The following is a 26313-nucleotide window of genomic DNA, read 5'->3' as shown; positions in this document are numbered from 1 at the left end:
CATGAACCAAATTAAAACATGTTCTATTTTCTGTACTTGAATTCGCACATTTTGGGAGGTTTTACGGTGCGTTTCCGTGATTGTTCACGCTCTAACTTGTGTGGGTTAATGCACCATGTAACCAGTCGTTTAAAAGGTGAGGATTAATGACCACAACGATGACATCGGAGGCGTAACAGGCTTCCCCGCGATTTTCAAATTCCTCATAATTTTTAGTAAAACTCCTTCATTTTTGACCCCCTATTACCCCCAAAAATTAGAAACATAAACGCGTTTGGTGACACTTTAACAGACAGAAAATGCTGTGTTTCAACGGTATTTTTTGGGGTTTAAGACGATTTTATAGGGGGTCGATTTTATGTCTATTCATCGAATTTCGTCTCGTTCACCCCAAGCATTTCTATGAATCAGTCAGTGGTCGGAAGTAGGTTTTATAGTACATAACGTGATGCCATTTCGATTAATTAGTATGCATATTTTTTAGATTTTATGCAATTAAATGCATTATTTATAGCACCAAGATTCCATGACACCAATGGAAATCAACCGTCGGAACCAGGAGCAAGCATCCTACAGCAAACACAAATGGTAATTTCTCATCTTTTAATTTTCACCGTTTTTATTCTTACATCATGGATATATCGAGCTTTCACAACATCAAGCCGGAAACGATTTTATAGGAACCTACACTGATATAATTATTTTTACATAAGCAACCTTGAAAATTAGTGACAATGGGAACAATTGAGTGCATTTAATAGAGCAATAATTGCCTTTTGTAAACATGAGCAATGGGAAATTGACCAAAGAATACGAAATACTGCAATCCAATAAATATTCACTACCCTTTCAAAGCTTTCCCACTTTCCAATTCATAGGAACCTTCCTTTTCTAACCAGCCAATTTATCTTCGAACAGCTCTTTGCCTATCATCCTCTCCATTTATCCCACACTATTCCTCTCTCTATCCAGATTCCTATTTCAGACGGCCTACTCCGATCATTCCTCTTAAAGCCCACCTTTCTAAGCTATTCAATAGGAAACATCACAAAAGGCCCTTTGCGAGACTTTTCTTTACACTCACTCGTAAATTCCCCATCATCAATTCTCCTCAGTCATCAAACACCTTCTTTTATACCTAATATCTCTAAAATGAAAGCGACACCATTCCTTACATTCTACTGGCGAACAGGGGCATTATTGTCACACACCATTTCAAAGGATTGCGTTAGGACCTAATAGAGACTTTGCGTGCTTAAGTGCTGAGCGCTGATAGAAACAAGGGATATACTTAGTTTTTTGTTACTATTTCACAAAGCAGGAGCGTCATCAACTTTCAGTGAAACAAAAAAAAGTGAATTTTCCACCCTACTGTATTTCTAGAACCAATAAAAACTATAAATTACAAATGTAAGTCTTTGAAGGCTATTGGTAGAAAAAAAATTTCCACTCATACCCTTGAAAATTTTATTCTTTGAATAAATTATTTTCCGAGAGCAAAGAGAAACGAAATCCTAGCTTGGCCATATGGAAAACACTCAAATTTTCTATTCACAGCGACATTCTTTCTTAAAGAAAGGCCTAACACCCCACACAATGCGTCCAATTCATGTTAACAAGAAAATTAAAAAGTATATTCCGATACATACGACAAATCTAGCGCTAAGAATCGTGAGAAAGAAAATCAGGAATGAAATGAGCCAAAAATCCAGAAAAATCGAACCCAGTCCTGCCGATTGAACTCCATCCTGATGGGAAAAAAATTCGCCACCCTTCACTTCCCACTTGTCCCTTCTCTTTGGATTTCAAGGATTTTTTTTTCCTCTCTCTCTCTCCCCGAATTTTTTTTTATTTTCCTCGCAACTGAGAGTTGGGGGTTGTGTGGCATGGTGGGGTGAAGGGTTAGTGAGGTGGTAGTGGTGTCAGGAGTGGGATGGGAATCGACGAGAGAGCCCGGGGACTCGTCGACCTAAGCATCGGCCCCAATAAAGCCGTTTGTTTATCTACCCATGTTTCGCCCACTCCCTGCCAATCCATCCGGACCCAACTCGCACTCACTTTCCTCGGCGGCGTGCTTTCTATTGAATCTCGCTATCCGGCACAGCTCACCCTCACTCTCCACTCTCTCCATCGCCCTCCTTTTTTCCGCGTCTTTCCCCGGGCACTTTAATCCTCTGGCTAGATTCATCGCTTTTCCTTTCCACCTCTTTTATTTTCCCCTCTATTCTCCCCGCTCATTCTGGCGTTTTATCCATTTTTCGGCACTGTAGCAGGGCTATGCTGAAATCAGTATCTCAGGACATTAGTAAGTATTGATCTCAGCACATAACTATCTCATCAGATAATACCTCAGTACGTTCAATGAGCCGGTTTTATAATGTCTGGTTAGTGCAAATCATAAAAATGGAACGGCCTCCCTGTATAACTTGCGGTGGCTGAAACTTCTGGCTAGTTTGAGGTCTAGGCTTATACTAATGCTACCCAGAAGCTTTATCCACCTCTAGGTAAAGTTAAAGGCCTGTATCTGGTTTTGGTTAGCATAAGCCGGAGATTATTTAACTGGTCCTCACTCTCTTCATCGTACTCTACCTTGGCGCTGGAGCAACTGCGCTGAAATCAGTATACCACGTGATTAGTTATCTACATTAGTACCTTCTATAAGATGGTTTTATAATGCCTGGTTAGCACTAATGAAAAGCATGATATATCCTTTCTCTTTACTTGATGATGGCTGTAAATGCTGGCTAGCTTGCAACCTGATCTTACATAGAAGATAACCAGAAGTTTCCACCACCTACAGGTAAAGTACAAAGGGTGTATCATGTTATGATTTCTGTTATTCAGAGATTATAATATTGGCTCTGGCTCAATCTCCCTCTCTTTTGATCGTCCTCCAGTTTTCCATGTCATTCCCTGGGCAGTTTAACCCTCCCACTAGATTCACCGCTTTCTTTGAGACATCTATTTTCCACTCTCTCCTCCGGTTTCGTTTTGGCGTATGATCCAATTTTTGGCGCTGGAGCACCACTGAGCTGAAATCAATTCCTCACCAGGTTAGTTTTCTACCTTGGTACCTTCCATGAGTTGGTCCATAATGTCTGCTTAGCACTAACCGTAAGACCATTCAGCCTTCCACTTTACGTTGCGGTGGCTGAAACTTCTGGTTAACTTCTGTGTTAGATAAGACCGCAAGGTCTGGGTAAAATTAAAAAGCTGTATCATCTTATAGTTAGCATTATCCAAAGATTATGGAACTTGTCCCATGCCTCGTCTCATAAAGTTATTAACTGTTGGAGAGGAACGACTCCCAAGAAATTTAGTGGAGAATTTTTGTGAAACGTTAAAAAACTATTACTGATGCACCTACTGCCATAATGCTGAAATTTGTGCCTCATTGGAATTATTCTTTACTCTAGTAGCTTTTGGTCGTTTTGCTTGCTCAAGTGAGGTTAAATTGATGTGTATATATTTGCCTTCAAAAAAATGCTGCTATCTATAACTAAAGGCTAAATTTATAAAACCCCCACCCTCGTACAGTAAACTGATACAATTAATTCATATGAAGTATTGTCTACTAAGAAACCTTTTCTAAGGAAGATTTATCTACTTGAATGGCTTGAAATACATGCAACCGTGACCTTAATTTTAATATACAATAGGCCTTAGACTTACATTGCGCATTACTACTGAAACTGGTATAACCCTGAACTTTTATGTAGCTCCGTATTTTTTGCCTTGTTTTCAAACTAAATATCTCAAAATATTTGATAAAAATGATTCAAATGTATGTGATTGCAGCATTAACTTGAAATAGAAAATTGACCTTTGAAATACTTCAGTACTGTTAACACCATTATCAAAGTGGACGTTATTTTACAGTGGATGAGTACAATGAGTACCTTCGTAAGTCGTGGAAATTGATCAACTTATCAATTGATCAATCAAGCTGGATAAAACGACTTAGTTCGGCAATATTATGTATATTATTAGAATTAGAGTGACAGTCACTTTAAGGTTAATGAGTGAACATCAATAAAATTATTACTTGTATATACAAACACTGAAAATGGTTATCCAATAGGAAAAAACTACTCACAATTACTAAAACCTTAGCAGACCTATCTAACTCATGCCTAACTCAGCATCAGTCCGATGATATACATCATCCGTTCATCTTTATTCATTAGATACACTATACTGGATTCCCATTGGTTCAATAAAACGGAAGTATCATCTTATCACAAAGCACGAAAAATATGAATGGAGGTAAAGCACTCGTTCAAAATAACATTCAGTTTTTTTGGGCAATTAATACTTTGTATTCCGAAACTATTTCGCATTTTGCCCATCTAATTAATAATGTTCTCTTCTGATTCATCTCGTTTTCCTTTCGCGACATATGTTCTTTGGATAACTATGCGAGGAATTTTATCTCTGTTTATTCTTCAAGAATCAGCAATGACTAAAAGGTATCCATCAATCCTTCATTTCTGAGAAAGGTCAATCCAGCCATGATGTGATACTTTTATTTCAGTTTCCTTAACTCAATTCTTGGTATTTATTTAACTCAGCATTATGGACAGTCTTGAATTTAATGATCCATATACTTTTCTCGTTTTTCCCAGGAACCAAATCCTCAATATGGGATCGAGAATTTGCGAGTGGAGCGGAATGGACGGAACGTTTTTATTTTTTTTCTCCTCGACTTTGATTACCGTCCAGCACCCATTGGGAGAGGAAAGAGTTTCTCTCTAGCTGCCCCTCTCATTTCCTTCTCTTCCTCCACTCTTCCCGGCATAATCTGTCATTTTCATCCTCCGTGTGATCCCATTCTCCGATAACTTTCCCCCCGGAATGGTTCGATTACCAATCCCCGCTCTAATTCCATCCCAGCGCCCCGGACGGAGTGGAAGGGATTTTTCCTTTGTCATGCCGGGAAACTCGATTTCGAAAAGAATCAAGGTGCGCTTTTCTATGCCCAAAAGAATGGGAGCCAGATGGAATTAAATTTCTCTTTCCTATCTCTCTCTCTGAGCTTTGTATTGGAGTTCACGAGAATATCCACGCCAATGCTTACGCTCGAAAGGTCACCGTGAGAGATATTGGGGCGTTATTGCACCGGCCAAGCTCAACTGAGGGAACAAAGAAAAATACATCACTGAAGAGTACCTAAGGAAGAATATTACGTGCGTATTGAGGACTTTAACTCTTTCGTTTATTTAAGAACATCAATACATCATTGAACTTTGATCACGCATTAAAGGGGTTTTGGGTATTAAGCCAGGAAATTAATGCCTATGCTAGTCATAATGGTGGCAGGAAAAAATGGTAAAGGTATGGTAAAGCTATGGTAAGCCTATGTATTCAGGGCATATCTTCTTGTGCTGTGTTAAAATGCTACTTATTGGGATAACCTGTTAGAATTGAAGACATGATTATTATAAAATTATACGAAATGGAAGTATGTAGCTTGTTTTTAATTGAATTGGAGGAGGTTGGTGAAGAATAGGTGATAACCATCACTTTTGGTTGTCCATGAGGCTAAAAGAATGATAAACGAGAATAACCTCATTATTATTTTTGGTATTCAATCGAAGCAGAAACGCTATTAATTAAATAATTTAGGAATGATTTCATCCAAGATTTTTCTCCTTTAATGAATATAAAGTATCCAAGCTTCATGTAAACCAAGGAACTAAGTGTCTAAATCTCATAACTTATTCGTTAGCAAATTAAATAATGGCTTACGCAATAAAAAGCTATCCTTTATCTAAAAATGGGTGCATACTTACAAAACAAATAAGAGATAGTCAAGAAGGTTGTTTGAGAATATTTAGTAGTCTTGGAAATGTTTGTATTATAAATATTATGAGTTAGTTGTTTTAAGTTCGGTTGGGAAACGTGGGAGATCTTAAGTATGACATTAATACGGCATGAACGAGAGGTAAACATTTCATTAGTTCAAAGTTAGTTGGGGCATTTCCTGTTTCTATTCGTTCTGTGTGTAAAGTGTAAAACCTTAAGAAAGAACTCTCAAATCTTACAATCTGATGTACTCGCATCTAGAAATATCTGGAAAAATGCCTCGAATTCTGCCATTGTTATATGAAATTTTTTCTAATGACTATTTTTCATTAGTCTTATGTTCAAAAGAGACGACTACTAGATTTTCTTAATATTTTTCCTTATAGAATCCCTAGTATTTCATTGAGACCATTTTTCTAATTTTATTTTTTGTGGATATCGTGTTGGAACGTAGGCACAGTCCCGGGGAGTGCGAAGGTTATTACACGTAAATAAAATCCGATTGAAAACATATATATTTTATTAGAATCAAGAAAAAAATAATAAATCATTAATAATCCCCCTGAATTGTAACCGTCTCAAGGAAACCTAGGAGACTAGAGAAAAGGGAATATAAGTAATTCGGTTCTTTTTTACCCTGGCTGCAAGAGGCACCGCGGATCCATCTCTCGGGAGCAATTGTTATAGCGTCGGGAACTCGTTGAGAGCCTCACCAAAAATACCCTTCGTTCGCGGGAAAACATGGCTTTATATATCTTGGGCCAATTTTCTAATAGACGTCATATGCCCCGATTTACCGGTGTTTTTCTCCTTACTGTGGTAGAGGATTTCACCACCCAACTAGTTTCTCTACCTACAACCTCTGAGTGACGGGGTGTTTCTTAAGAAATCAAAAGTATTACTGGCTTAGACGATTATAGCTCTCAAGCAATGCAATGAAAATGGGATTTTGCTAAGAAGTATTGGTGCTCATGAAATATGATGTGAGGCTTATGAGCTTGGCTACTCACCGAAGGTTCTCGGGTTGAAAGTCTTAGCGCACCATGAAAACTCCTCGCTGTGTGAGCTAACCCAGGGAATGGAACTAACCTGTATTGAGTGTGCGAAGTTCACACACTTTTGGCCTGGTCTAATGTGATATCTACTCTCACTCCAAAACCCAAACTTAGCTCAAGTTAAGTGAGTGAGTGGTTTGGTACAGAAAGACAAAAAATACTTCTCACCAGCCAAGTGTTAATTTAATTCCACTGCACCTCAATGTCGCTGACATAGAATTTACCAATCCAATAAATGTTCCGTCCATTGATACTGAAGTCCCTTTATCATTCTACCTCTCAATGTATCCTGGTCACCAAAAATTCTTCCTCATAATGTCGCTTTTCCGCCAAATACACCCACCGTACAACGACTAAATCTACTTCACTCCGTTCACTCAGGAATTCCGCAAATTAGCACTTAATTGGTCAAACACAATTTCGAGTGATTAAAGTATAAGGACCTATTTAATCTCATCAAAAGCATCCGGTAACTGAGTTTCCCTTTGTATCGTGTGTTGTTCATTTGTCTTTCTTGTCAATGTATATTTTGATTGTAAACCTCGTTCTGGATCAGTCTGCTTAAAACTCTCTTCGGCCAAGTGCTTTTATGGTTAACTTCCTCAAACTGCTAGTTCTCGGAAAAACAAAATGGAATATTTATCAAATGCCAAGTACACTAGGCGGAATATATACATTACTCTCTACATATTTGTATCGTAAAAAACTATTTTTATGCCCACACTCGATATAACCCAGTAATTTCCCCCATGAACATAATGAACTACCATAAAAAAATTCATTTGAAGAGCAGTAACAGGAAGCATTAATCTATATCTGTGCAGAAGTCATGTAAAATTTAATACTATAATAGATTTTTGAAAGACGATATCTCCTGTATTAAAATTGCCATAAGGATACATTTATGTTTCTATAAATTCTCCACTAATTTTCATTCCTGTCATAAACTTTTGCAAAGAATCCTGATAATGAACTATAAATCTACAATTTGGTATTTCAAAGTTTTCTGTGATATTTTTTATCAACTATGCAGTTCTTTTAAGGAAATATTTTCTCAGTGATTTATGAAAAAATCGCAACCACCACAATATAAATCATTCTAAAAATGTATTCTAGATAATCAACTTTTAGACATAAAAGAAACGTTTATTTATAATAATGGTTCAATCGAATACTTCTCGGAAAAGTCCGAAAACCTACAATGATTAAAAGAATTACATGATTGAAAAATAAAAGGCAATATATCTTTCATTAATGCACTATCCTGTGTGAATATCACCTATAGTCCAAATGATCACAAACTCGCTGAAAAAGGTGATTTCTCTACAAAACTTAGTCAATCACAAATTTTTCTAAAGTAATAAAATATTAAACTTATTCCATTGCATTTGATTAAATAGGTATTTTAATATTCTTTAAAAATATAGTAATTACTTTAACCGCAGAAGGGATATCAACAGCCCAAAAATCTTCACCAGAGAATTTGTACAAAAAATATTCTGATGGAACACTTTCAACACTCCACCCGTTAGAATTTAGAAAGTTTCAACATTTTAATTCAGTTTTGCAAAAAAAACAAGTTATACGGATTTTGGAATAAATTACATTGGCAATAATGTATATCTTAAATATTTTCTTCGGGAAAAAGAAAGAAAAAGAAAATTCACCTAATTTATTCATCATTTTGGCTTTCCCCTAACTAACCTTAATTTCAACGCATTAAGTCATGATAAAGTATTGATTGTTTTATTATGCCAGGGCCTAATTAGTACGGACAATGGCTTCAACATAATTATCATCACCAAAACATCTCTTAAAAAACTCTTGAAAGTCAGTTTTTAATACGGTTGTAGCAGTATTGACCATCGCTTTAGCGTAAACCCCATCTTATTGATTTTGGCTATGGTACTGAGAATGAAATTTTGGTATCGAATGGGATGAACATACAGGGCAAAACTTTCAGGCAAGACGTTACACGGTAGAGCCTGGTTCGCCCACGTACTACACCCATCCCATACGATGAGCCAACGTCTTTTCTTGTGTAACGGTCTCTGACGCACTCACTGCCCCTTTACTGACAAGCACATCTGCTGAACACTATCTCTTTGGTATCGTCTACATTTTTTTTCTCTTTTGTGTCCGGCCACAAGTTCCCAGAAATGCTCCACTTTCTTTTATGCACGCTATTCCTCTCTGGCCACGGGTATGCCATTTTTGGCGAATCACTATCCATGCTAAATACACAAAAATGATAAGAAATACAATTTTAGATTATATTTACGTAAAAATTCGAAACGTATGGATTTTTAATTGATAAAAAGTAAATTTATTGTAATCATTCTCTGTGGAATCACTCTATTGGAAATGAAAATCTGGATTGATCACTGCACCCTGACTTCCTTTGCAATTGTCTTTGTCACAAAACTAAATTTTATCAACCAATGAAAGTAACATTAATTCAGGACACTATTAATATCGAAAATGACCTACACATGAATGACATAAAGACAATTTTAATAAACGTCTTAGTAGTGCCGGCTATCAATCAATATAGCCTTATTGCTATCGCTAAGACCTACGTATCTACTTATAATGAATTACAATTTAAGTGTTTTTAGATTTTTTGTGGAAACAAACAATTGAAAATGAAACTTTTCATGAATCATATTACGAGGGATTTCTTAGTACCTGCTTTTGTGAAAAATTCAATACTATATGCAGGTCTTTAAGGTAAATTTAATTCAGAACTTTTTTAGTATTGGTAACGACCTTGCCATAATTATCATCAAGAACATTTGATGTAATAATTAAATTTATACCACTGATATTTTATTATTGTTCACCATGGCTTCTTTACATGGCCCATAAAATTCAATATCATTACCAAAGTTTTAATATACGATCAGGGCCTAATTTAACAAGGACCAATTTACTAAACTTTTCATAAACAAAATGTTTGTAATATCTCTGCAAAGTTCTTGAGATATTTTACATGGGTGTAGGAATATTGATCATCAAATGAGAATAAACCCCACAGTTATGAAATTATTGAATTGTCTATTGTATTAAATGTTGATTATATTTTATGGTCGTCATCTTTCAACACAATCTAAAAATCACACGTTTTTCTGATGGATGAAAATTTAAGCTTAATTAATTTTTCTTCGTGGAATGTCACAATTGACAATGAAGAGTTTTAAGGATTACCTATCATAGTGTTTCTCTTCACCAACAAGAACCTTTTATGAATACTATTCCTTTGCAATATCCATGGCACTAATACTCTATTACGATCTCATTAGTGGTAAGAACTTATACGATCTTACCATGGTTTCTCATCGTGTTCCAAAAGGCTCAACGTGCTCAAAAATGTACTTTGTGTACATGGCGTTCAAAAGGCTCAATCAAAGTATCCATTGTAAAATAAGGTCAGTACTCAATGTGTATCAGTAAAATATCTTTGCCAGAATCATTTTTACCAATATATTGTGATGCCTCTTCAAAATTCATGAAAGTGAAATTTTAAATAGGCCTTTGGATTATTGACCATCGTTAAGCATATTTAAAAATATTATTATGATATTATTCCATTGGCTATTCTATTGACCTTCGATTATTTTTTATGATCGTCGATTTAACCTAATCATATATAATACACTACTCTCATTGCCGGTTATTTCTGAAGGGCACAAGTCTTCCTCTATAGCGCATGGTGTATCAAATATGATACACCTCGTCGTTAAACTATGTGGTTCTCGAAGCTAGGTACCAAAGATTCTAATTGTGTTGAAGGAAGTCAGCTCCCCGCGTGAGTAACGAGTAAGATGATTTACCCGAGTGATATCTATATACATTTGCAATTTGTAAAGATGAGTTTTTGTGAAATGAAAACCTTTTGTAGAAAATTGCCAAATCTGTGACATATTTCCATTTCAACATAAGTTGTCTATAGCCATAATACATCATTTGTGATGCGTAAAAAAATGCTTTCTTAAAAATCAAAAGAATAGTAGGAAAAGTTGTTAAATTTATATGAAATAATATGCTGTTAATATGGACAGATGTAATGATATATATTATTAAGAAAACTTTGTTTTGGCACCTATTAGAAAAATTCATGAAGTTAAGAGTTTAGGCAAACTATCTAGTCGTACGTATTTGAAATAGATTTAGAGTTAAGTTTTTCTCCACTACCTTTGTGGAATGAGACAGTTGTAAGTGACAATTTTCGTGGCTTATTCATTCTTGCGACTCGCATGACCAGCAAGAACCTCTTTTGAGCACTATCCCTTTCGTCTCGTCTTCATTTGATCTCTTCTGCATCCGTCTACATCTTCTCCGACATGCTCCACTTCACTAGACGTACGCTATCTCTTTCTGACCGCTCCATTTGCCATTCGCGCACGGCTAAGAGATAACCTCACATATATATGTCTACCTCTCTCACTCTCCGTTTCTCTACTTCCTCACTTGTCGGAGGGGCGTCATCTTTGAAACACGGCGAAAACTCGTAGCGAACTCGGGGAAAAAGCGATTCCAAGTTGATCACCGCGTGGAGCGAGAGGTAGAGAACGGTTTGGTTGGAAACAAGCTTTCCTTCCGTTCCCATGCTCCACAGTAGAGGAGACTCGGATTGAAATGGCCGCGAGGGGGGGGGGGGGAGAAAACCACCGCACAAACCTCTTTCCATCTTCTCTCGCTGCTAACGTCAAACTTTGTCCCTTTTCGGCTCTCCCTCGCGCATAATGGGGAGTTGAAGCTCACAAATATCCGAGTCACCGATTTTCCTGGTCATGCTGAGGTGGAAATGAGCGCGCGTGCGTGAAGTTGTGGGAATCCAAGCTCAGTCTCGATCTCAGTCACGGTGTGTTAAAAAAAATAAGATTAAAAAACTGGAATGACATGACAATCAAAACGATTTTACGACGTAAATATGAAGTTTATCAAGGCTTTTATTGAAATTCTTTTCATACCTAACAAGAAAGTGATGGGTTCACTTTAATTTCCGAAAAAATTAATACTTGTCAATTATTCCTATAATGGAATAATATGGGCAGATTCCATGTAAACGAGAAAAAAATGCAGGTATTTAAAAATGCGCACCTGCACGTAATAATTTCGGATTGTCCAGCACATGCTCAAACAATAATCAAAATTCGAGGTGTCACGGGTAATAAGATAAAATTACATAATCAGAATTTTTGGGAGACCAATTAGTGTAGACTTCACATTTTTGGAATTTTATTATAACTGGAGACTCATCATCATCACTGGTCAACAATCCTAGGATTGGTTTGACGCAGCTCTCCACTCTATTCTCCTATCAGCTAATCTTTTCACACCTACGTATTTCTTCTCTTTCACATCTCTCTTTACTTGTTCCATATATTTTGTTCGAGGTCTTCCTTTTCCATTCTTGCCTTTCACTTGTCCTTCGACGATTGTCTTCATCAAGCCATCATGTCTCAAGATGTGGCCTATAAGGTTGTTCCGTCTTCTTATTAAGATTTTCATGAGACTTCTCTTCTCTCCTACTCTTCTTAGGACTTCTTTGTTACTAACTCGGTCGATCCATTTGATTTTCATTATTCTTCTGTAGCACCACATTTCGAAGGCCTCTATCCTTGCTTTCTCCGCTGCGGTCATTGTCCATGCCTCACTTCCGTATAGGAGCATACGGAAGTGAGACATGGACAATGACCGCAGGAGACTGGAGACTGTGACACTTAATCTCACCTAATTATAAATTCAATCATTCAGCGTACTGAAAGCCGTGTATGTGACCATTCACAGTATCAAACTCTCTAAAATTTCTATTAACTGCCAGACCAACGGATTATATGGATCGAGAAAACATAACTTCATAGAGTAAAACCAAATATAATTTTAAAATTCCGTTATATAAGGAAAGAATAAGGTCAGTTAGGGAAATGCTAAAGTTTTTACAGATAATTATAAATTATTGATGCGGATATTTCACACTAAATTAATTTGGACTGGACTACACCCATGGAGACAAAAAATCTTTATGCTAAAAAATAATCACACTCAATTTAAGCCCAAAAGAAATTATAACATTGGAATTATTTCAGAAAGCTAAGTATTTCCATCTCATTTTATTCTCCATGAACTGGAATTAAAGTACCATTCTGCGAAGGTGCATCATAAAATGTGATGCTGATAGGAGAAATTCAAACGTGTTAGTGATATTTTAGAAAGATTTGAGCGAAAATAACATGGACCCAGTGACAGTTGAGATTCTACACCACGGCTATGAAGAAATGCATCTGCCACAAATGTAGCGTACCAGGCCGGGCAAAATGAACTCAATCCTTATGCTCATTCTATTGAAAATATATTCTACCCCATGTGGTCGGGTTAAAAGAATCAGAGGGTTTTGAGGCATTCATTCCACCATGTGCCTTACTAAAACTCAAAGACATTAGGGGACACTGGCAACCTGTGATGAGCACAGATAGAGTTGTTAGAATAAGCGGTCCCTCGGTTTCAATATTGAGCTCAGTTTAATCACAATGGTTTCACTTGCACTTGGTCTTAATTTGATGCGATTGCATAATTCCCGGGTTTTGGATGGTGCGGGAATTTCCGAAGGAGGAAATGTTTTCGCTCTTACTATCTGCCATGAGTACTACATAGAGGAGGCCCAATTCCATCCAGTCGAAGGCTGATTTCTGTTGACACTTCGGTTGCATTTTAATCGGTCTTCAAAAATGTCCTCGGTGTGGTGACGGGTGCAGTTCAATCCACTTTTTTCCGATATTTTGCAATACAAGGTTTATTAATGCAAGGAATAGAGTGGAAATATTATGAATTTTAAAGATCACATCATTATGTACATTCAGTTACCAACCATAATTCTACCTTATTTCTCCGTGAAACTTAGATCATTTTTTCCGTTAGCGGCGCGAGAGGTTAACTTTTGTATATCTATTAAAATGCGCGGTGGGTGACGATATATTTAGGGGTCCACTTGAAGATCCAATTTTGTAATATTCATGCTATCTGCAAAGCTTTACTCAAACTGTTTCTCGCTTTCCTGATCTTTCATTCCCTTCTTCCTCTTTATCACTTCAAACTCTCCACTCCGCGTCCTCGCATTTCCCCATTTCTTCCTAAAACGTCTCCTTCACGGGCCTTTCCGCCCCAGTGCTCTTATATTTGCTTTCCCATTGTGACCTCACTTCCCTTCTTTTCCTTTCTATAAATCCCGTTCCTTCATTTCCCTTCGCCGTTTGCATATTAGCCTCTTAAACGACCCTTCATGTATACATATATATGCGTAAGAGTGAGAGTATGTCAAGGGGTGTGTAAGCTAAGGATTCGAGAGCACTGGAAGAGAGAATGGAAAATTTTGCACCAACACGAGAGGTGAAAAAAAGTGGAAAAAGTTGAAAGGAACGCAATCTTAAACTGTATTCTACTTTTAAAGACCCTTCAAGTATGCCATCAATGGAATCGATAAATAAAAAATGAAGCTCGAACGATATCGCATTTTAAGAAAGTCAGCGTAGCAAAATGAAAAAAAAAGAAACTTGATGTGTAGCAGCCTCTGAGTTAAAGGAAAGTTTGACATATTTTCCAGGCATCATTATAATTAGCGGCTTACTGATTTTATATACAGGTTTAGCAACCAATTGGATGCCCTATAAGTACGTTTAATGCTGCATATTTCCTTGAAGCATTTTAAAAATTGAAGTGAATCAATGGAGTTGCTATACTCGGGTTTTTTTATAAAAAACATTCCCATTGAGATAACAGAATTAAGAAGTACATTATTATATTTTTCAACAAGACTTTATTACCCTTTTACGATGCTTCTTTGTTTTTCAAACGTATTTATCAGGTGTGTTATAATTGTTTTTGACGCGTTGAATCCGTTAATAATGATACAGTCTAGGTTATGTTAGCAAAATTGATAGTTTATTTCTTAATAATATACTTACTGTGAGTTCAAATCCCTCACTAATTTAATTTTTCCTTTTCAATGCACTCTAGTGGCCGGAAAATTGTCTACATCTTGAAAAGCAGAAATGAAGCTTCTTTTGAAAAATCTCCTTCTCTGCCAGAATATAAAGATTTTCAGGAATTATAGCCAACACTCAACACCCTTAACCGCACTTCTAATATACTCTTCAAACTATGTTTTTCTGAAAATCCTCCGAAACTGCTGTTTCTTGAACCCGAAGTTTTAGGATGAAAATCCAGTATCCGAGTCTACAAATGACAGCAGTGCTACCGGTGAGTTCTTCTCCGGTTTCCTGCTTGGATGAATCCTCATCTTAACTTCATAAATAACCGAAGAAGATGGGAAATTCTTCCGATATAATATCGCATTTCATCCTTTAAACTCAAACCCTATTGAGTAATCCAAAAAAATGTACCGAAAGGGCCGTAGGTTTGTGATCCCATGTCATTTTCTGGGCTACAGTTTTGGAACATATGCTGTTGAATCTTCCTTCCGACGTATCAAACTTAACTGACTCTATCCTTCATTGTATCAATTTAATTTTGTCATACGTTCCTTCTCTTACTCTTAGTTACATGATCCTTTCCTTCGTATCCCATTTCATTCCAATTTACATTCTGTTGCCATTTGTGAATTACTCTTTTCATTAGGGTCGCCAGGGATTTTGTTCTGGGGGGAGAGTTCAAAATCAAAGGGGAAACTTATGAAAAACAGAAAGTGGAGGGATTTAAACTTATTTAAACACCTTTCATAAAAAAATCATTTTTCAAAGAAATCGTTCGCAAATTCTCAATTTTTCAATATTTTTCTTTCTTCAATGATGCAAAGATATCGTTTGTTGGTGGTTGCCGGAGTTTCTTAGTGAAAACTACTGAACATTTTGGAGGAATAAAATTTAACTATGTTTTTTCTCACTGCATTTTTATTAAAACAAGATTATGGGGTCTACGGCATCTTCTTGTCCAGAGGATGACGTTGACCGTATAAATCAGGGTCCTGTTTAAATAAAATTCATCCAAAAAACCAAAGTAATTGTGTTTTTAAATTCCGGAGGGAGGTAGTCCGGACCCCCCGGGCACCCCCCTCTCTCCGCCACTGCCTCTCTTCCTTAAAATGTATTTGCCAGTCTTCACACTTTCACGCACGACCCAAACCAACAGAGTGCCCAACGACCCCAACCTACCCCTTCTGGGAGAGAAGGAGAGAGTACTCACCCCTTCTATTGGAGGCCGTTTTCCGGAAAGTAACCCCTTTCCTCCTCACCCTCAGTCAAAGCATTCCCGACTTGAAAACCCATTCGACATATATTTTCCCCACCACCCTTACAGCCACTCTTTCACTCCCTCGCATAAAACCTAACGACCTGTTTTTACTGCCCAATCCTCACCGGTTTTAAGCATATTATGCCACCATTACGGCGGTCTTCCTATGCCATTATACGCGCCGTACGTGAATGCAGGACCGTTAAAGAGAGACAGGTGATGGATGCGATGATAAGGAAGTGACGGCGTGAATTAAATGCGACGATAACGCATCACGTTCCCTTTCACACGCTGGGCTGATTCACGGGTCGGGAAATTTTACCGGGAAAACGGTCCATTTGAAGTTGTTGAAGAAACCTTCAGAATTTTCAAGGTTCTAAAAGCGTGCGCAGGCTTGTTATACAACCACTTAGACAAGGAGACTCGATAGAGAAGGCCCAATTCCATTCCATAGAAGGCTGATTTCTGCTGCTGCTTCGATCGCATTTTAATCGGTTTGCAAAGAAGTCCGCTTTGCGAGGATGAATGCAATGCAGCTTTTTTACATTTATGCAATGCAATTTTTTACATTATTTTTTCAGTAAAATTTTTTGTCATTGCTATAAATACTACTGAAAGTGATGAAGATGATAGATCAGTACAACATTTGTATTAATTTCTGTTAATTACCCTAATTATGCCTTTTTCTTCTTGAAACTCGGATCAATTTGTCCGTCAGCGACACGAGTGGCGACTTTTGTAAACTCATTTAAATGTGCGGAGTGTGACGACATAATTAGAGGCCGACTAGACGATCCTCTTATGCAATATTCGTGCACTCAGACCTTAAAATCTCACTGAATTTTTTCGAAATTGCTTCTGACTGCTTAAAGATGTTTCTCGTCAAAAATACGTGTAACGCTTGCTGAAATTCCTCAGAGTGTTTGAATCACAAGAAATAGATTTTAAGACGCTATGGCTATCTGTCCTGTCCCGAAGCCTTCGTTGCAATACCTGGCTATGAAATGAATATTTGAATGTTTTAAAGTGACTGTCACACCATTACTTCGTGATTCAAATCTTGCTTCTCAATTCGCTTTTAAATCTTACTTCTGGATTTTCAACTCAATCGGTGTTTGCACGCGGAAGATGCATAATAATTTTCAGGTACCTAATGAATGAATGAGAGGATAAGGGAATAAAAATCATCCATGCACATTAGAAAGAGGGCAAGAAAACGATCGCTATGTTTGATGGTGAGATAAAAAGATGCCGTTATGTTAAAAAGAAAACTTTATAAGACATGAAGAATCAGAGAGTTTGAACAGGAAAAACATTGCTGGACTTAAGTGAGTAATAAAGACGTCTTTATAATTTTGTAGGATTGTAGGAAGGTGAACAAAAAAGAAGAATGAGCAAAGAATTAATAAAGAATAGAGGGATCAGACATAAGCTGGCAAAAATCATATCATCCTCAGAAGATCGTGAGATTGTGGCGATAAGCAGTTTAAAAGCAGTTAACGTACGCATTAACAATTACGTAGAATAATTTTAACAAAATATGGATATTAGATAGCCTACATTGATTGACTGGCTCTTTACTAAATGTTGTTTACATCTAAGGATGAGAACTAATCGTAGCACAACATAAATGAAAATCTACCTAAAACATCTAATAGTGGTGTACTAATACACGACATCCTTGCCATACACCACTGTTAACGTCTCTGACGTTGATGTCATGTTAAAAATTAGGATACTGGGTTCCATTTACCGGCTCACATTTGTCTGGGGAGCGCTTTGATCCGGAATTAAGTGAATGTAAAAGTATATAGTTCCATACATAGACCAGTCTGTGGGTGTTTTACTGCTCGACGATGTCTTTTCATGAATAACAGTATATTCTGGGGTTTCCAACCATGTTTTTTTATTTATAGTGAAAACAGTATTTCGCACTGGGACACAGGATAAAGCTCACCACGCAGAAAATAAAGGTACGTGAATTCCGTCTTTTAGGGTACGGTATTGGACGGTTCCTTTTCCTGTTCTACCTCGCCCTATTATTCGACGGTTTCATTTTCGAGCCTTTGAGTAGCAGCCAAGCGCTATACTAATTAGGCTACCACGTTCACTATTTGCTTAGAGCAACATTAGCATTTGATCTCACTAGGCGATTCCCGAAAAGTTAAGAGTTCACGTGGGTCTTCATTAGAAAATAGAATGGACGAGAGGGGCTTCAAAGTGTTAGCGATCATTCCCAGTTAGTGAAGAATTCAAGGGTATCAGAGGGTATATTATACAGAGCGTTAATGGGGGTGATGGGCAGGGAACGATCAGGGAAAGGGATGTGGGAATGGGTAGCGTAAAAGGGTTTAAAAGTAGGGCGGGAAAGGGTCTGTTGAAAATCCACAAGAGAACAGCGGCGTCAAAAAGGCCTGGGACCACTCGTTGAAAAAAAAAAAAACGCAGGATGTGCGAACGTATGTGCTCTCGTATTTGAGCGTGCAGAGGACCGCTGGGAGGGTGGGTCCAAAGCCCTAGAGACTCTCAATTTCTACATCTCCCAAACCTATTCATCCCGGAGCTGAAAAAATTCCACGTTTGTTTTCAGATCCACACACACGGCGTCATAGAACGTATTGCTTGGAGCTTTTGCATCACTGTAAAGTACCTACTTTTTCCTTCCATAAAGTATGAACAAAGTCAAACGATTTGAATGAGGTATGTGATCTGTTAAACTCTATATACACCATTAAATGTACAAAATGAATGAATCCCTTGCTTTCATCAAAAAAAATACCGCTTTCTGGAAACTTGGACATGGATAAGGGGCGTGTAATCAAAGTACATCTTCCTTTCCTAATCAGTAAAAAAAATTAATTTTTCATTAAAAGATAACATTGGATTAATGAGTAACTTCTCATCGTAAAAGTGCTCATGAAACAAAAAAATTAATTACACTAGATTTGTAACGCCACTTTAACGTTACCGCTTGATTTTGAACAGTTTTATCAGTAGAGCTATAGGTAGATATGAAATCATAATTGAATATTATTATAAGAAGAGCGGAAGGTTTTATCAAGGGTATTCAGAGATAAACTTTATAGAATATAAATATTCATGTATAAGAGAACACAAACATTTGAAACTTTATTTGGAAATATGAGGAAAGCAAGAGAAAGTAGATAAAATTGATTGTTTGAGGCGTAACTTGGTGAAAGGGATTCATAATTAAATTAAAAAGAAAAAAGCACAAAGTTCTTCTTTTTAATATATTGAAGTAGGTAAATATTGAATTTGAAATTTATGTTAATTCAGTGCTACACCAGTAGTATTGTGCTAAAAAATAAAAGATTTAATCCTAATTAAGTTCGCCCTCAAGATTAAAAATCCGGAGAATATATACCTTAAACCTCTCTTAAGTAGCCTACCTATTTAGGGTATTTAGCGTCTATCGACGCAAGTTAAACCACATATGATCGCCTACCAAGGGCAGGTTCACAAATCAATCACAAAAAATCGGTTCAATCAGTTAGAAAACCAGAGAAACCCAACATTTTACGAAACAGTCTTACCTTTGGCTCACATCATTTTTGAAAACAGAGCAGTTTCGTGATGAGAGGGAACCATCCAACAAAAGTTAAATTCTGCCTCTAAGGAGATCAGCCATGGATCGCCAATTGATTTAATCCCAATAAAATGCGCTTTAAAGCTTTAAGTTTCAAAACTAATATTAATTTCTGCTTAGACCTAACGTAAAATTTCACCCTATTTAGGCGAATTTAGCTTCTCTATCCACACAAAATTAAGCCAAGGATAGTCACCTACTAGAGGCAGTTACGCAATGAAATCACAAGGAAAATCATTTTCATCAGATGACAAGCCATATAAACATAAACATTTTACAAAATAGCTTCATTCTTACCTCACATCACTTTTGGAGACGGAGCCTTTTCGTAATGAAAGGGAGGCAACCAAAAAAAAATTTTAATGGGCTTTAAATGCTTCTACTGAGAATACCGGAATTGGCTCACCAATCAATTTAGCTACGGTTAAATGCGCTTTAAGGCTTAGAATTTTAAAACTTGTATTTATGCCTCCCTTAAAGCTAACGTAAATTTTCACGAAATATAGGGGAATATTACCTCTCCATCCGTGACAAATTAAACCAAGGATGGTCGCCTACAAGAAGCAGCTAAGCAAAGCAATCACTAATAAAATCGGTTTAATCAGTTAGCAAACGAAAGAAACCCAGAATTTTATAAAACAGTCTTATCTTCAGCTCACTTCACTTTTGAAGACGGACCATTTTCGTGATGAAAGGGAGACATCCAACAAAAATATTTACATGCGCTTTAAATACTACCATAGAAAAGACGGATGGGATCACCAATCAATTCAACTCCAATATTATGCGCTTTAAAGCTTAAAATTTCAAAACTTATATTTATGCCTTCCTTTAACCTAACGTAAGTTGTAGCGCAATATTGAGGAATATAGCCTCTCCGTCCACGCAAAAATAAATCAAGGATGGTAATCTACAAGGGGCAGCTAAGCAAAGCAATCACAAATAAAATCGGTTTAATCAGTTAGAAAACGAGAGAAACCAAATATTTTACAAAACAGTCTTGTCTTCAGCTCACATCACTTTTGGAGGCATAGCAGTTTTGTGATGAAAGGGAACCATCCAACAAAAGATACGTGGGTTTTAAATTCTGCCTCTGAGGAGACCACCAGGAACGTCGGTAACAGAGGCACCCGCACTCACTGCCCTTTCCCTCTACCGCACATGCGTGTCTTCCTTTCACAATGCTACTACCTTTTCCTGATCCTCGGTCCGTGCCTTCCTTTGCCATCTCTACGGCTCTCCGCCGGCATTCCATCGAGGTACTGCTCGGGTATGGCCTTCCCCTGAAACGGACGGCGTGTCCGCAAAAGGGCCGTGGATGTGCCCTTGTCGAATCGGCTACTTCTTCCCGCCTCGTACGATGAAAAGGATTGGATGGGCAAAAATGCTCCTCTACCTTTCCTCCCTTTGGCGACCCTCTCCCGAAGGCGGACGTTTCGATCGGCTTGGCTGTCCAGAGAGGTTTGCGCGACTAACGCCACTGTCCCTCGCTCAAAGGGAAGTGTCATCGGCCTCGCAGAGTTACCATGCTTGCATCGCTTTAGTCGTCTTTAGCATGGCGTTTTTACGCACAATGTTAAATATGTTTTCAAAGAAAGATATTGGAGATAATTTGGTCCCCTTCAAAGACCCCTAATATATTTTTTTTTCTTCTCTTATGTTGGGATTTTAAATATTTGGAAGATATCGGTTAAATCTCTTGGACACTGAAAAAAGAGTTTAAATCAAAATATTACCCAGCTAAATAAATGCATTTATCGATACTAAGGAAAGGGATGAGTATGAGATGATACTAAGGAAAGGGATGAATATGAGATGTATTCATTAAATGACGGGAATTTTGGATTTTTAAGTGATTCATTCGTCCACATAAATGTTGTTGTCACCTTCAAAAAAGTTGCCATTAGATAATATGTACTTGTGTCAGAGCTTCTTCCAAACCCCGAAACACTTCTCAAGCTCGATCTTGGGATAGCCTTTAACCTTGTCAGCGACTTATTTTAATGTCATCTATGCTTGTAAAACGACGGTATTTTAAGAACTTTCTGATATTTGGAGATAGTAAAATGTTACACGGAGCCATGTTTAGCGTATATGGAGGCTGAAACATCTTTGCGGTCCTACTTGGGATAAAATTCACGAACAAACAATGAATGAATTGTGAGTCGGTAATCAATGAGCTCATGAAAAACATGTAACCTTAGCGAATGCCTCAGGTAAAGAAAACAAAAAAAAATATAACGGAAATTTGTACCATAATTCAGGGGCATGTATGACTACATAACATAAAAAGTGACAACTGAACTCTCCAAACGTGCGATAAATCCAAAAAAATTAGTTTCCATTACATTCTAAACAAACCTCGTACTTCCATTTTAGGAACTAAGAAGTATATATTGAAAAAAACACGTAATACATGCATTGCTAAAATTAACATCTGCGTCATAATGCCTTACTAACCTACAAAACGTTATCGACCCACTCATTTTTTAGTTATTCCTTACGAGAATTTACATTATTTGCCGAGCGATGCAGGTACAATCCTACCATTCTGAATTTTTTCGTATTCGGGCCGGGTTCAGGCTGACTTGCTAATGGCTTCCTTTCGTCCAAAACCGGTACCGTGCCATATTTTCGGGATTTTTGTCCGTTTTTTTGTTCATTCCTATTTTGCGAGAGGCGAACTCTGTCCGTAAACGTAGACAATGCGCTTCATTATTCCCATCTCACCGAGGAACCTTCACGTTCTGCCAACTTGGTCCCATAGGTTTTTTCACGGTATCATCTCTCTCTCCCTATGCCTTGCTGTGACCACCCGGGACGTAGAGTTCCCTGTAGACCACCCATGCGGCTTTTCAAGGGCAAACAAACAAGTCAGAGGGTTCCATTCTCCTCTTCGGAAAAAAGCAATTAATCATCAGCATTACCTTGGTCTCTCCTTATTTCCCCTCCTCTCGTAGTCCTGAACCGCGCAAAATGCTCCACACCCTGGTGGTCGTCCCAAACTCTACGGCCACCCTCGAGACCTCCCCCATGGTCGCAAATCAAGGGGTCGCGGCCCCTGCCCCGGCCGGGGGAGAGAATTAAGGGCCCCCACAAAATCCCACAGTCCCATGTTGTTTAATTTTTTCTCCAGCGTGCCAAGTTCACAAAGAGTTCCCGGCCGTGATTCACCCCTCCTCTGGTTCCCCGGAGTTGGCCAGACTTGGCTTGATTAATACCTCTTTTCGCCACGGGCCGAGTTGTTGCTGAGGTCCTGGTTCACTCGCTTGGGTCTGGCAGGGCCGGACTGCTATTCCCAATGGAATCTGTCCCCTCGTCTCTACTCGGGACGCGAATGTATAGTAAAGGAGTACTTCGAAGTGGAGGACTGTGGCAATCCAAATTATATTTATATGGACGTGCGCCCACGCATTTAAACAACATGGGCGTATGCTAGAAAGTGTGGACATCTAGCTACACGCAAGCATATTCATTATTTGAATTTTTGGCTTTTGGAACTCATGACCTGGACCGGCTACGCTTGCTTGCCTTTCTCCTTTGTATCTCCATGGACACACCTATTTCTATTCATAAATCCCGTTGCCGAATCCCAAACCTCATTGCATCTAATAAACATTTTTATGCTATGCGTTGACTTTCAAGAAAGGTGTTGAAATTCAAAAATTATATATTAGTACCTTTTCCAACCAAATTTTAATTTTTTAGAACATGTTTCCTCACTGAGCGGCATCTTCAAGTACATTTACTATGTAAAGGTATATTATATGGAATATAAACCACTATTTTGAAGTAAAGCATGACGCTGTTAAATATAACGCATTGGAAAAAGAGAATCATCTTAAACAAATGCTTCAATTAGTTACCATAAAGGTCTTCCATACGGATAGACATCGTTCAACCAATTCGTAAGAATAATGTTGGGAGAACGAAGCAGTGTCGCTCAGTCGGTGATATAACTCGAAGGCTGTGGTGGATGTGTGAGGATACCACACATCCAGGGTAGGATACTTACACCGATCTCTGACCCACCTCGCCAATTACTTCGAGTATTTTCCCTGTAGCAACCAATAACCTTCGAGTCACCAATTGATCTACGCTCCACAATAGTGGCTCAAAAATCAAATGTGCCTTTTGTTAAAGAAATATGATACATTATCAAGAATTTTGGCACGAAATGTATTTCAAGCCCCAAGCTTAACAGATGAGTGTGTTCTATGTGTATTTCCATATACCTACATTCTTGTTTGTTTTTACTGATATAATGATTTTTTTTACTTTCAGGTAAGCCTTGACGTCGAAGATAATGCGATTTCACGTCTTTACCATAGTCTGATATTCTACGTAAGTACAAGTTAACCCTAATCCCATTCTATTTTATGAAATTGCAAAAGTAGTAGCACTTGCTTACCGTTTTGCTGTCACATAAGAGCATTCATCTCAGACATACGCTAAGAACTCCTCTTATAATAAAATTCTGAAAGTAGTCTATAGGTATTTGAATAGAACGTATTTTACATTAAATCATGAAGATGACCCTTTCCGGATGCATGTAAATTTTTTAGCAGACTGTCCAAAACGTATTTACTGTTCCTAGCATGGTATGGTGTTCGGAGGAGGAGATCGACCGCTAAAGTCATCTGTGCAATGAGGGAAGGTTGGGTAAGGAGGGGTGGAGAGAAAAATGGCGTCAGCATTAGCCTGCTCTTAGCGAAAGGCGCCAAAGGGACCACGGCTTAATGTCCTATCCGACGGACTGCGAGTTGCACTTGAAATATCCTCCACACTTCATTCAAGCAGGGATCGGGTAGTCTATGAAAATTCTTTTCCACCGCCGGGATTTCAACCCACCAAAACTTAAGCCACCACACCAACCCGATCTCGTTACTGCTCCTTCATGCAAAACTGTTCAATTTATCAGTAGACATTTATGTAGCCCCTAAAGAAGTCATTTACTCTTTCAGTTGCTCGGAGAATGGACAAGGGTTTGAACAAAGAACCAGCACCGACTTAGAAACGATTTTTAAATGAAATAAACTACTCTATTAGGGCAAAAGCATTGGGATTTGGGACGAGAGTGACACATATACAATGAGGATTCCTTTTTTCGGTAGCGATAAAAAAAAGAAGAGTAGGATCCTCTAAACTCTCAATGCATCGCTATGAACCCTTTTTGCCCCTTGATAGAAGCTGAGTACTGAACAAAAGCGTTCCCTGAAAACCCTTTTCTTTCCAGTATTCCGTAAACCCCGATCTAACCGCGGCGGGTTTTTTGTCAAGGCAAGCCAAAGTCAATAACAAAGTCTCACGGCGTGGTCGACCATTTTCCTCTAAAGGTCCTCCCGGACTCACTCCCTTTCATGACCAGCTTCCCTCGCATAAAACCCTGTTACGCTCATTTTCCTTTGCCTCCGACACGTTATCGTGAAACGTGTGGCAATACTGTTTAACCCTTCACTCACGGGGGAAGTTTATGTGATTGAGGCACGAATAATACGATAGTGTATCATCCAGTTGACCACTACTAAGTGTTACCAATTACCGCACATTTTAATCGGTTATAATCTTAATATAATCGGTTTGCGAAAATAGCTACTCACGTCAATGACGGGTGGAGCAATCCTAATTTCACGGGAAATTAACTATAATTAAGATTGTTCATCGGAGAAGAGTAATGAAGATCAAATACATAGATTGTGAGTGTAATGTAAAATTTCTAAGAAAAATAGGAGCGAAGAGAAATCTTTTGAAAGCCTGGGTAGAGAATGAGGCAATTTAAATAGCCCCATCATAACGTACCATGATCTAACGGAAACTGCCATTGAAGCACAGGTGGAAAGGAAATAACGGCAGAGGTAAACCTCGTATGAGACACATTGAGCCAGAGCAGACGAATTATAAACCTTCCAAAAGATTAGCTTCTATAAGAATTGAGTGAATAGCTTCGTCAAGCCAATAAAAGGATATATGACTGTCGATAACAAACCGAAGTCGACATTTGTGTTAACATAGTAATTCAAACTCAAAATTTTTTAGTGCTTCGCATGCCATTTTCAAAGCCTAAATAGCAAAAATTGAGAGTAAATTAATTGGTCGCACTCAAATCTGCACTGCAGACAACTTTGGAAACCGATTAAAAAACCAGCGAAGTGAATGCTCTATAGTCTCTGAGACTTGGATTAGAAACCCTTAATGCGTGACTTTCGCACCTCCCGTGGCTAAGACTCCAATGAACTAATTTCTCACCTAATCAAACAAATCTTTAGGTTGAGTTATTGAGTATCTAAACCGATTTTTACTACATAAGAATTTTTCCTGAAAAAATAGCTGAAATACTGTTTAAAAAATAAATTTTTCGAGATGCTTCCGTTTTAAAATTAAAATGTAAACTAAAATAATTTTACTATAAGTTACTATTGATATTTTTTCTTTGACTTTCCTTTCGAACATCGGATGGCCCAATCACATGTATTTCTTAACACGGTGCCTGCGGGTGACAAGAATTTACGTAATTTGTTTGGAGTGTTCCGGGCGTTTGACGAAGATTCTCATCGTCGTGTCTCGGCAGCTCAACAATGTTAAAGCATACAATAAGTA

Source organism: Ischnura elegans, chromosome 6 (genome assembly GCF_921293095.1).
Source record: "Ischnura elegans chromosome 6, ioIscEleg1.1, whole genome shotgun sequence".
Classification (NCBI taxonomy): domain Eukaryota; kingdom Metazoa; phylum Arthropoda; class Insecta; order Odonata; family Coenagrionidae; genus Ischnura; species Ischnura elegans.
This window is presented reverse-complemented; position numbering follows the sequence as displayed.